The following is a 12,047-nucleotide window of genomic DNA, read 5'->3' on the forward strand; positions in this document are numbered from 1 at the left end:
TCATAAATATAGAGAATAATGCTGTGCTTGTCAGAAGAATTAGGGAATGATTGGTGTCAACCTTGGAAAATTCTGTAGCAAAATAAACTTGTTGGCATTTCGTAAGCAAAGAAAGAAAGACTGACTGTGGTACTTTACATGACATATAGACAAGAGCACACAATGGTGGTTGTTAAGCATTCCTTCATAGTGGAAATGGGCTACTTGGGTAGAGAACCAACCGAGCACGGTGTCCTGGACATGCTACCTTAGGACTAGTCGGGTAATACAACTCTGCATGAACCCATCCAAATACCAAATTGAAGAAGATATTTTTGCCAGCTTGTACTCCATCCCATTCACTCCTTGAGGGAATTTCCGCTGACATCGTGGAAAACACATCCATTTACAGGGGGAGTGGGGCGTGTCAAGACCCCACTCCCGTAAACCCGGAGGGTTCGGGTGTTGAACCGGAGAAGCTGCATTTCTCCCGCAGTTATATGGGCCAAACCTGGAAAGTTCCCAGGTATGCTACTCACGTGTTCCACATTCATTTAGTTTTTCCTTTTGTCTCCTGTTTTTCAATTCAACATTCACTTTTTTAACCCCTTCAGGACCGGGATTTTGATACTAACGTGTCGCTAAAGGACCGGAGCCGTTTTTGTGTTTTTGCCATGTCTTCCTTAAACTGTCATTTCTCTCTTATCAATTGGTGCACCCACACAAATCATATATTGTTTTTTTCAGCACAAGTAGGGCTTTCATTTTAAACCATATTAAGCTGGGTAGTACATTGTTTTGTTTGAAATAAACTGGAAAAAGTGGGGAAAAAATGAAAAAAACGCATTTTTTTACAGTTTTGTATACATACAAATTGTACACACATTGAACCAATGGGAAAAAACTATCCCAAATATATTCATTAAGTTGTCCTGATTTGGAAACCACCCAACATGGCCAGGATTTTTATCTATTTTGACCAGTATAGGGCAAATATTGCAAGGCATGCATCATGTTTTTGAAATGTAATTTTTTTCAAATTTAGCTTGGTAGTCTAATAACTGCAATAGTTGTCACAGATACTGATTATCCCCCCAAAATTATATATTTATGAACAGTAGATAAGTCAAGGTGTACAACTAGGGTAATTTTGACACTTTTCAAACAGGGATTTTATCGCCAATTGCTGCCAAATTTTGAGGTATTTTTATATTTTTTTGTTTTTTTTCCATATGTTGCAATGTTGCTTTAGATTTTATATTATATTTTGTATAGAATATGTGCAACTGCACAAACTGTGTTCACCAACATCCCCCGGTTCCAACAAGGCCTCACATGCATGGTTCATGCATTTTTTGAGGAAGCTATGAGGGGAAAACTGGAACATGCGCATTTTAGTTTTCAAATTTGGAATTTTCAGAAATTGGTTTCCTGGGCCCATATCCCATTTGGGACATTTTGGAAGCCCCCCACTGTAAATTACCCCATAAAAGTATATATTTATGAACAGTAGACAAGTCAAGGTGTTCAACTAGGGTAGTTTTGACAGTTTTCAGCTAGCCATTTCTTCACTGATGTCTGCCAAACTTCACAGGGAAATTATTTTATTGCGTTTTTAACGCATACATTTCATTGTTGCACTGAATTTCTTGCACACCATAAGTGCAACAGTGGAAGAAAAGACCATATTTTGTTCACCAAGATCCCCCGATTCCATCATGGCCTCACATGCATGGTTCATGCATTTTTTGAGGAAGCCATGAGGCCATAACTGGAACATGCGCACATTTTCAGGAATTGGTTTACTGGGCCCATATCTCATTTGGGACATTTTGGAAGCCCCCACTGTAAAGTACCCCAAAATAGTATATATTTATGAATAGTAGATTAAGAACAGTAGATTAAGAACGATTAAGAAAAATTAAGATTAAGAAAAAATGAAATTATTTTTTGTACCTGGCAACTGTAAGAAAGATTAAGATTAAGAAACAATTAAATTATTTTTTGTACCTGGCAACTGTATGAAATTCCTTAAAACAGTTGCCAATGCACAGACCGGGCTTATCAGGGCAACCAGAACAGTAAAATACTGTGTCCTTCCTGTGCCCTTTGGCATAACACACCCTGCACCGTTTTTGTGTTTTGGATTTTTTGGAGGTTGGAAGAAATTTGAAGGGGAAATGTTCTTCCTGAATTATCAGAGACGCTGAGGGGCCTTGTTCAGCTGGAGCCAAGATTTCCTTGAGTAACACAAACTGAAAGGATAAAAATGTGTTTTTTTTGGCAGGGTGTATTTTTTTAAAAAGTAAGAATGCATTGTGAGTTGCAATCTGCATTATATAAATGGCTACCTTTTTATACCACGTATTGGTTTTTCTCATTATGAGGTATGGCTGCAATAATTGATCGGCCAAATCCACTCCCCCCATATGCCTATTGTAGGCCTTGATGCAGGTAGGCTTTCTTCGGACCTGAGTTTTGCCCCGGACAGGAACAGGAACAGTGGCATTGTCATGAATTGTGCTTAACATGCACACATCTTTCTTGTCCCTATATTTTACAGCCAAAAGTTCTTGTTGGCGTAAAGCTAAGGATGCCCCAATTTTTAATTTGGTTTCTCTAATCTGTTTTGGGACCCCTATTCTGCTCTGCCTTATGGTGCCACAGGCCAAGGTGTCCATACAAAACAACAACTTGAACAAAGGGACACTTGTATAATAGTTGTACATGTACAACCTGGTGGGTCAAGCTTGGCATCTTTCCCCTCATAAACCCGGAAGGAATATGTGTAGCCACTACTGCTCTCACATAATTTATAAAATTTTACCCCATACCGGGAGCGTTTAGAGGGAATGTATTGCTTGAACCCTAACCGGCCTTTAAATTTCATTAGGGACTCATCAATACTAATTTCTCGCTTGGGGGGTATAAACGGCAGCAAATTTAGTTTGGAAGTGAGAAATAAGGGGGCGAATTTTAAAAAGCCTGTCATATGTGGGGTCATGTTTGGGAAGGCACTGGGTATTGTCATTGAAATTTAAAAAGCGGAGGAGTTCATACCTTCCCCTTTTCATGGTGTTGGAGAAAATTGGGGTTGAAATAATGGAGTTTGTGCTCCAGTACGACTTTAAAGTGGGCTTTTTTATTATCCCCATTATCATGGTGAGTGCCCAGAATGTTTTTAACTCGCACACATCAGTGGGAGTCCATGCCTTTTGCTTGTTTGCTTTATTTCTAAATTCCTGGGCAGCGTACAAGTTAGTTTGGTAAACTAACGCCTCCCAAAACTCATTGCCCATGAACAGCTCCATAAACTGGCTTGGGGTATATTCTGCGACATCCGGATGAATGCCGGAATTGGCAGTGAAGGGGGGAACATCTGGAAAAGTGCCAGCTGCAGGGATCCACTCATCAGAGGGATCAGGAGTAGTAGTAGTAGTAGAAGCAACACGGCTCCTTTTAACTGCGGGTGCAGCATCATCAGAGCTGCTGCTAAACTGGCCCACATCAAAATCTGACGCAGTGTCAGTGGCAGAGTCTGACACAGTGTCAGTGTCTGAGGCCAACATTTTATAAGCCTCTTCCACCGTATAAAACCTATCCATATTTTTTTTTTTTTTTTATATATATATATATTTTTTTTTTTTTCTCCCTACCTAACCCTAGACCCTAACCCTAATCCCTACCTAATCAATTCCCCACTAACTCATAAGTTCCCCACTAACTAATCAATTCCCCACTAACTAACCCACCCACAGCCACCCACCCACAATTTTAAGGAAAAAAAAAGAATTAACCCCTTAGGGTCAAATGCTGCTGATCAAAACACTGATCAGCAGTGAAAAAATTATATAAAAATTATTTATTTATTTTTTAATACAAAATGCTCCGGACTCTCTCCAACAACGTGTTCTGTCTCTCTCCAACTCACAACCACGAGTGAGGAGGAGGGAGACAGGGTAATATAGGCAGATACAATGTTTACAAACATTGTATCTGTCAATATTCAAAATCATGCATGTGATTCGCTTTTAAAGTGATCACGTGCATGAAAGTGAAGCCGATTGGCTGCTGCACGATCGCTGGGGTCGCCCAGCGGTCAGTAGCAGCCAGCCCTTCGCGATCCCGGCGTTCAGTGCGACGCGGGACCGCTTTTCGGCGGCGACGTACCTGGTACGTCCCGGTCTACCGGCGAATGTTAACCAGGAAGTACCAGGTACGTCCCGGTACTGAAGGGGTTAAGGCCCCCTAATTTAGTTTGATTATTTGAAAATTTTTGTTACTGTTGATTAAATATCAATAAATACATTTTAAGGGGTTTTTTTAGCAGGTTTTTCATTCATAAAGCTGTCATAATGTCTACTCAGATGCATTGCCCTACCACTCCCATTTTTCTGCATAGTTCTCCCTATTATAGTTTGTCTTCTATTTAATCAAACATTATCGTCTTACAGCCCCTTTGCCTTTGTACCTTCCTTTTATATCTCATATTTTCTTCTAGTCCATTTTCATGTTTTTGTCTTCTTTTTCTTTGCACCCTGTCTTATTTTTCTTCTAGTCAGAATTGTATTTTCTTTGCACAGAAAACTTTTCCTACATTATTACTGTGCAATCAGTTCAGTAAATGTACAGTCTTTAAAATATAACCATAGACACTTTCAAGCTGTACTTGAACTGTAAAAAACCTCTGCATGATATGAGGTATACCTGTAGCTATAAACAAAATGGCTGTTATAGCTGTTACGTTTTTATGGTACCATAAGCGCATATCGAAGGATCCATTTACTTTTTGAAATATCTTCAAACTTTCATTTGGTTGGATGAGTCATGATCTGTCAAGGAGTGAATGCTCACATAGGTGCTCCATAAAGGAAATAACAATAATGGCAGCAGATAGAATAGTATTCAGATACCTAAAAAAACACACAAGTGGGTTGATTCAATGACCTGACTAAAGAAAAATTTGGAACAATGGTCATAAAAACACAGCAGTAAGCAATTCAATGACCTGACCAAATAGCAACCAACAATTGTACATTTAATTCTACTAATGCACAGAAAATGTCTTCATTCAAACAATTGAAAACCCTGCTCTGAAAGCTATTCAATGTGATACGTAGTTTGCAAAATCGATAGTATCGTCTAACCTCCACTAGATCTGTCTAAATGTAGACACTGTACAAGAAGCAATAAAACAAACTGCACAAACAAAAATAAACAGCAGCAAAGACATTTAACCACAACATTCGCTGCCAGAACGATAAAACTACTTGGACACCAATAAGATTAAAGGAAACATACAAAACAATGTGCAGTTGGCTATGTTTCCAGACCTATTGGGAAACTCATGTCTATAGTAACATCTAAGTGACCAATTAAAGAGTTGGCAAAGTTCCCAGCCTTATTCTAGGTTCATTCTAGGTGGTTTTTCTGCTCTCACAGCGCATGTTTTGGTCATTTCTGGTTTACATGAATTTTGTCCGAGAACGCTCGTTGTTGTGCATGCTTCCAAGAACACTGAACTGCTCCGCACATTCGTATTACCTGACTAAGACTAAATTTAGTTAGGAGTCATTGATCCCCAATATTTGCAAGAGGATCACTAATAGGACAGTGTTTGTCTTAACTAGATGCTAAATAAGGCAGGTGGTCTATTATATCTATGTCAGGGGCGTCCAACGTGCGGCCCTCCAGCTGCTGCAGGACTACATCTCCCATAATGCTCTTTCAGCTAAGGGGCTGGCTGAGGAGTATGGGAGATGTAGTCCTGCAGCAGCTGGAGGGCCGCACGTTGGACGCCCCTGATCTATGTATTTATGTTATATTTCCTTTTACATGCCAATGTAAGAAAGTCTAGTCTATTTTTTTTTATTTTTATCTCTTAATGCATATAAGGGCCCATTTTGCATTGATCTTTTTGCGTGTTTTCAAATGTTGATAATCTGTACCTTTACTTCGTTTTGTAAAGAGTTCAAATCAATTCCGGGATACTGTATACGTCAATCTAGTGACAGTATAATTACATTGTCATGAGGTCAATTTACAATACATACATGGAAATTTTGCAGTTTAAAGATGGTAATTATCCACTGATAATCGACAAGTGTTTCGAAGAATGCTTAAATTAGATTTTTTATTAAAATTTGCCATGCTTGCTTATCTTATGGATGTTTACAAGGAACAAATGTACCATGTACCTCATTAATGATTAAACTTCCAAATGCTAGCACGGGCAAGATGTACATACTACCCATTTAATTTGGTTTGTTTAAAAAACACAAGCTTTATAGGGAACCAGGGATGTTTTTCCTATATGCGTGGCTGAGCACAACCATCTATACTGGTCTGCATAATTAAACTGGTTGATCCATGCTTCCATGAGGTTTGTATGCTGCCTAAAGCTCTTCCATGAGCCACTGGATGTAAAAACCCAAAACACTCATGCCAAGGTGAGAAAGTTGGCAGATATGCCTGTAGGACAAGGTTGCATGGGCGTAGGAACCGGGGGGGACTGGGGGGACAGATCCCCCCCAGTAACTCATGCGGGGGGGACCGATAATGAAGAAATCCCCCCCAGAGCCGTAGGAACCCCCCCAATAGAAACGCCGCAAATGCGGCCCGCAAGACCTCCAGGTGCGGCCCGCGTAAGATCGGCAGACAGGGCAACCGATCTTACGCGGTTCGCACCTCGAGCCCTGCTACAACAAGAGCCCTGCTACTTACCTGTGGGAGGGTCTTCTGTACTGCACAGAGGAAGCGGAACCCAGCAGAGTTCACGTGACATCACATCACATCCTGCTTCCTCTGTGCAGTACCAGTGAACGCAGAGGGAGGCCGCGCCCCCTGCTGAAGTCTGTGAGCAGCATTGAGAAGCTGCAGTGCAGGTAAGGAAGTGGGGAGGGTGTTTGAATGAGTATGCGTGTTTGAGGGAATTAATCTGTGAATGAATGAGTATATGAATGAATGAATGAGTGTGTGTGTCATAGCATAGAGGTGTAAGTCCTGGAACCTAGGCATGATGGGACTGTGATTGCTGTTAGCAATCATACTCCTATCATGCCAAGTCAGCCAGTACATGCTGAAACCTAGCTAGCCCCCCCCCTTGTGTATTGATGCTGCCAGCAGTATGGGGTCTGCACATCACTTACAGCCACCCTGTACCAGCATGTACTGGCTGACTTGGCATGATAGGAGTGTGATTGCTAGCAGCAATCACAGTCCCATCATGCCTAGGTTCCAGCATTTACTGGTTGGATGTGTAAGTGCTGGAACCTAGGCATGATGGGACTGTGATTGGTGTTAGCAATCACACTTCTATCATGCCAAATCAGCCAGTACATGCTGAAACCTAGCTAGCCCCCCCCCTTGTGTATTGATGCTGCCAGCAATATGGGGTCTGCACATCACTTACAGCCACCCTGTACCAGCATGTACTGGCTGCCTGGGTATGATAGAAGTGTGATTGCTGTTAGAAATCACACTCCTATCATGCCAAGTCATATTGATATATTTTTTGTCCAATTGTGGTGTGTTACCTACTTTTATTAAAATGTGAGTTTTTATTATTATTTTTAATGGTGGGGGGTCATTTTCGGTTTTGGCTAAGTGAACCGTGAATGTTTTGGTCCAGAATTTTCATTTTGGTGCATCCCTAGAATAAATAGGACTATTTCATTTTTAATTATCCTGAGTCCTGAATTTGTAGTTACAAAACTTTCTAGGCCCAGAAATCAATGAGAGGAAAAGTAAAGGTTTTGTGTCATTTACTTTATTTTAATCTGCATATTTTATTAAAGGCCATATACAATTCTGATGAAGTGGCCCACTGCAGAAAAACCTTGGACACCCCTGGGGTAGACAGTGAGAAGGGAGGGGGTAGGGAGAGGGTAGCTGGTGAGAAGGGGGGTAGGGAGAGTGTAGCTAGTGTGAAGGGGGCGGTAGGGAGAGGGTGCATAGTGTGAGAAGGGAGGGTAGGGAGGGGGTAGATAGTAAGAAATTGGGAGAGGGGGGTAGATAGTGTGAGAAGGGGGAGAGGGGGGTAGATAGTGTGAGAGATGGGGAGAAAGTGGGGATCGGATGGGGGAAAATGTTGTCCCCCCCAGATTTTTAGGGATTCCTACGCCCATGCAAGGTTGGACTATACATAATTTGAAGCAATATAGTGTGATCCTGCACCCACACAGGGTACCAAACAGCACGGTCCTCTAGGGTATTAACGCCACATCTCAGTTAGGTAATCACCATCGATTTATTTGTAGTCCACGTATGCAGATATTTACGGGATTACATAGAACACAAATTTGCTACAAACAAAAGCCTAGCTCGTCTGAGCGCTTACTAACATATAACTCCCTCACTACTAAGGGTCTAAACTAAAACAAAACATAATCCCACCAACCTCTTTGATGGTCTCTTTTGTGCATAGCAAGCTCTGCTGCTTCCAAACAAACTCTCTCTCTCCCTCTGTCCAACAGGTCAGGTTATATTGCAGTCAGTGCAGCTAATTACCTGCAGCTGACCAGTGCATTGGAGTCAGCTTAAACTCCTGGCCTGGAACCCGTGTCAGTCCAGGTGCATGTAAACTGCGGGGTGGAGCACCAGCCTGCCCTATATGTCGTATAAAACCCTGCAAAATCGAGGGGGAATGTATACCCCTTCCACGACAACACCCCGCACCTTGTTACAATAGTTATAAAAAGTTTTTGGCACTTTGTCCAGCCATGCTAGGTAGTAAGAATGCTAGGTGGTAACAGTTAACTTTGCCATATGGTCATCAAAAGGCTGGTATTGCATTCATTAAAGAGTTTGCAGCATTGCTCAATTCCGTAATCTCTTCCTTTCATTTTGGTCAGGCTACATATTCTACAGAAGCTTCTAAATATAAACCCAATTATAGAAACTGTATTTTCTTAAAAGACTTCAAAAGGGAAGGTAGTGGCAGGAAATATTTAGAAATGTGACAAATTGTTCTGCGTACTGCAGTAGGTTGTCAGTGGAGCGCTGTGCGACATACTTCCTTCAAAGAGCTGTGTATAATTCTGGATGAAAATAATGATGTTTACCCACTCCAGTACTTATTTCTGTGAAGGGCTTGTTATCTAGGTGGTCAGTTCAAGCGCTCTCTGCCTTCTAACCAGAACAGCAGCTACATTATTGTTATCTCTAAAACTCTGTTGAGCCAGGTAATGTATAAAACAGCATTTCTGCCTACAGCACACCATATGGTGTCTGTTCTAAATTGTATTTATTTTTTTATATATCATTTACACAAAATTGTTATCGGTGGTCCTCAACAGAGATTTTGCGAGCTACTACCAGCTTTCCAGCTGCTAATATTTAACTCTCAAGCAGCAAAGGTTGGTGACCTCTGAGATGTATACAGTACATATGTTTATATATATATATAATATAATATAAAATATATATACCGTATTGGTTCGGATATAGGCCGTCCCCGTGTGTAGGCCGCACCCTAAAAGTTTGGTGCTTTTTTAAAGAAAATTTTTTTTAATAGACATGCTGCCACTCTGTCTCCCCCCCCCGAGATATGCTGCCACTCTCCCCCACCCGAGATATGCTGCCACTCTGTCCCCCCCGAGATATGCTGCCACTGTCCCCCCCCGAGATATGCTGCCACTGTCCCCCCCGAGATATGCTGCCACTGTCCCCTCCGAGATATGCTGTCACTGTCCTCCCCCCCGAGATATGCTGCCACTGTCCTCCTCCTCCTCCCCCGAGATATGCTGCTACTATCCTCCTCCTCCTCCCCCCCGAGGTATGCTGCCACTCTGCCCCCCCCGACTTACCAGAGCAGACTCCCGGGTGTCTTGCGGGGCCGGCGGGGGACATCTACGCAATACGCGTATACAACTTCCGGTGCCGGGACTCAGCGGATGTGCCGGCACCGGAAGTTGTATATGCGTATTGCGTAGGTGTCCCCCGCCGGCCCCACAAGACACCCGGGAGTCTGCTCTGGTAAGTCTTGGGCGCAGAGGTAAAACGCATCGTGCGGACGTTCACCGCTGCCGGTGAACGTCTGCACGATGCGCTTAGACAATCTCCCGTGCCAGCACTCCCCCCGTGGGAAGTGCTGGCAGGGGAGGCTGTCTGAGCGTATCAGAGAGTAGGATACGGGTCCCCTGCACCGCTGCGGGGGATCTGTATCCTAACCCTGCTGCCTGCCCGGCACCCGGAACTGCATGTCCCGGGCGTCGGGTGCTAGACCCTGAATATAGGCCGCACCCCCACTTTAAAGACTTAAAGTGGGGGAAAGAAGTGCGGCCTATATTCGAGCCAATACGGTATATGTGTGTGTGTGTGTATCACCACTAGATGGCAGTACAGTAGTTAACAGGCCTCTGAAGGGGTTGAACCTTCGTTGGTCTACTCTATTACATGAAAATGCCCTTGGCAATTAAAAGCATTGGTGGTTTCCTGGCCACTATTTTGATGGCGTCTGTCAGTTTATGAGGCTGTAGATGATGGATTGGAGAAAAAGCTAGATACATAATACAATTAGATTTAAAAAAAATACATGAAGCTGTGAGATCTTGCGAGGACAAAACAGATTTTTTTAAAAAAAATGTGTTTACTGGTGTGAAACTTTGAGACTGCAGTTCAGAATGTCATTGTTGCCATGGAAATCCTACCTTAGTTCATTTGTTATGTTAGGTATCATTAAAAAAGAATTCATACATCTTACTCCAAGATAAGTGGTTTAATATATGTATATTTCATGTCTGTGACACCCCCCCCAGATGACAAATGAACAAAATCAACATGTCAGTCCTGAATGCTTTTAGAACTATAAAATATGGGACTCTCCAAAAGAAATATAGTAAAAAGAAGTCATTACGGTGCCTTTATATGTGGCTAGTAACAGAGCCACAAAAATAGAATTGGAGGTATAATGAACAGTCCAAGTTAAAAGCAGTTCATCTGGATAATCTAAGTAAAACCGTTCTAGCCTGTATGTCCACCAAAACATGACTATTCTGATGGGTTTAACAGGAAATCTGAGGGTTGTATGGGCAAACAAACAGTGCAGGGTCCTGTGACGGTAGTATTTTGGGGATCCTGGGGCTTTTACCAAATGCCCTATCTCCACGTCTTTCTCAGTAAGCAAGGGGAGAGACATTCTGAGCCCTGTGTATGATTCGCATGGAAATCTGTAATGCATCCCTTATGGTTGTATAACTATAACATAACTTGGAGCGCCATGATGGACCATTAAAGATAGACGGCTGTCAAAGGGACGTTGGACCCTACTGAACCCAGGGGAGGTTTATAAGGGACACCAACAATTCACATTGGTATAGATATTAAAAGAACTTGGCTGAAACACATTTTAAATAGCAGACATTGCATATTGTTAGCCTGCGGCGGAAGACTTTTTCTATGCAAAATAATAAGCCAGTCATTGCTCCTTAAACACAATCAAATGTCTTGGTTAAATACATCTATACTTTTACCTTCACTTATAAGAAATACATATTTATACGTCAGATTCCCTTCTGGAACAAGGTCACGCTATTAAGTCTAAGGTTGTATTGAGAGGGGAAATTAAAAGCTATCTCCCTGGGAGATGGGAGATTAAAAGCCAAGTAAGATCTCCCTTGTTGATGTGATTAGAAAGTTGTTCTGGCTTGCTTCCATTTCATTCCCTGGAGCCATCTCTTATTTTGCAGTCCTTGGCACTTTTGCTGTCCACAGAGGACAAAATCTTATTTTTTGTAACTTATTTTATTATGTGTTGTGTTGGATGCCAGTGGAAATTTGTATTAAAAACAATGTATTGGTATTCCATTACCTACCTACCCTTCTGTCTTATGCGTGAAAGGTAAGCTTTAAAATACCATATATAAGTTTCTGTTTAAATTAATTTAAATTAATACAGGGGAACTTGTATATATTAGCATTGATTCGTCGGACTATATTATTCCCCTGCATAATATATTTTATTTAACTCTATGTTGATCTAGCAGGTGGGCATGGCAGGAAATTAATTTTTTTGACAGATGTTTAACATTGTATAGTTGCCACCAGGCTAGCTACAGGCTGATGTCTCT

General features: G+C 41.9%; 1 protein-coding gene across 1 annotated transcript in view; it reads left to right on the top strand.

The window, feature by feature from the left end:
• The window catches only part of LOC149284340 (rho GTPase-activating protein 24-like), a 191,348-nt gene that overhangs the window by 141,889 nt on the left and 37,412 nt on the right, over positions 1-12,047 (top strand). The window lies entirely within an intron of this gene.

The sequence above is a fragment of the Sceloporus occidentalis genome, unplaced genomic scaffold (genome assembly GCF_023333645.1).
Source record: "Sceloporus occidentalis isolate IW3139 unplaced genomic scaffold, rSceOcc1.0.p SCAF_95, whole genome shotgun sequence".
NCBI lineage: Eukaryota > Metazoa > Chordata > Lepidosauria > Squamata > Phrynosomatidae > Sceloporus > Sceloporus occidentalis.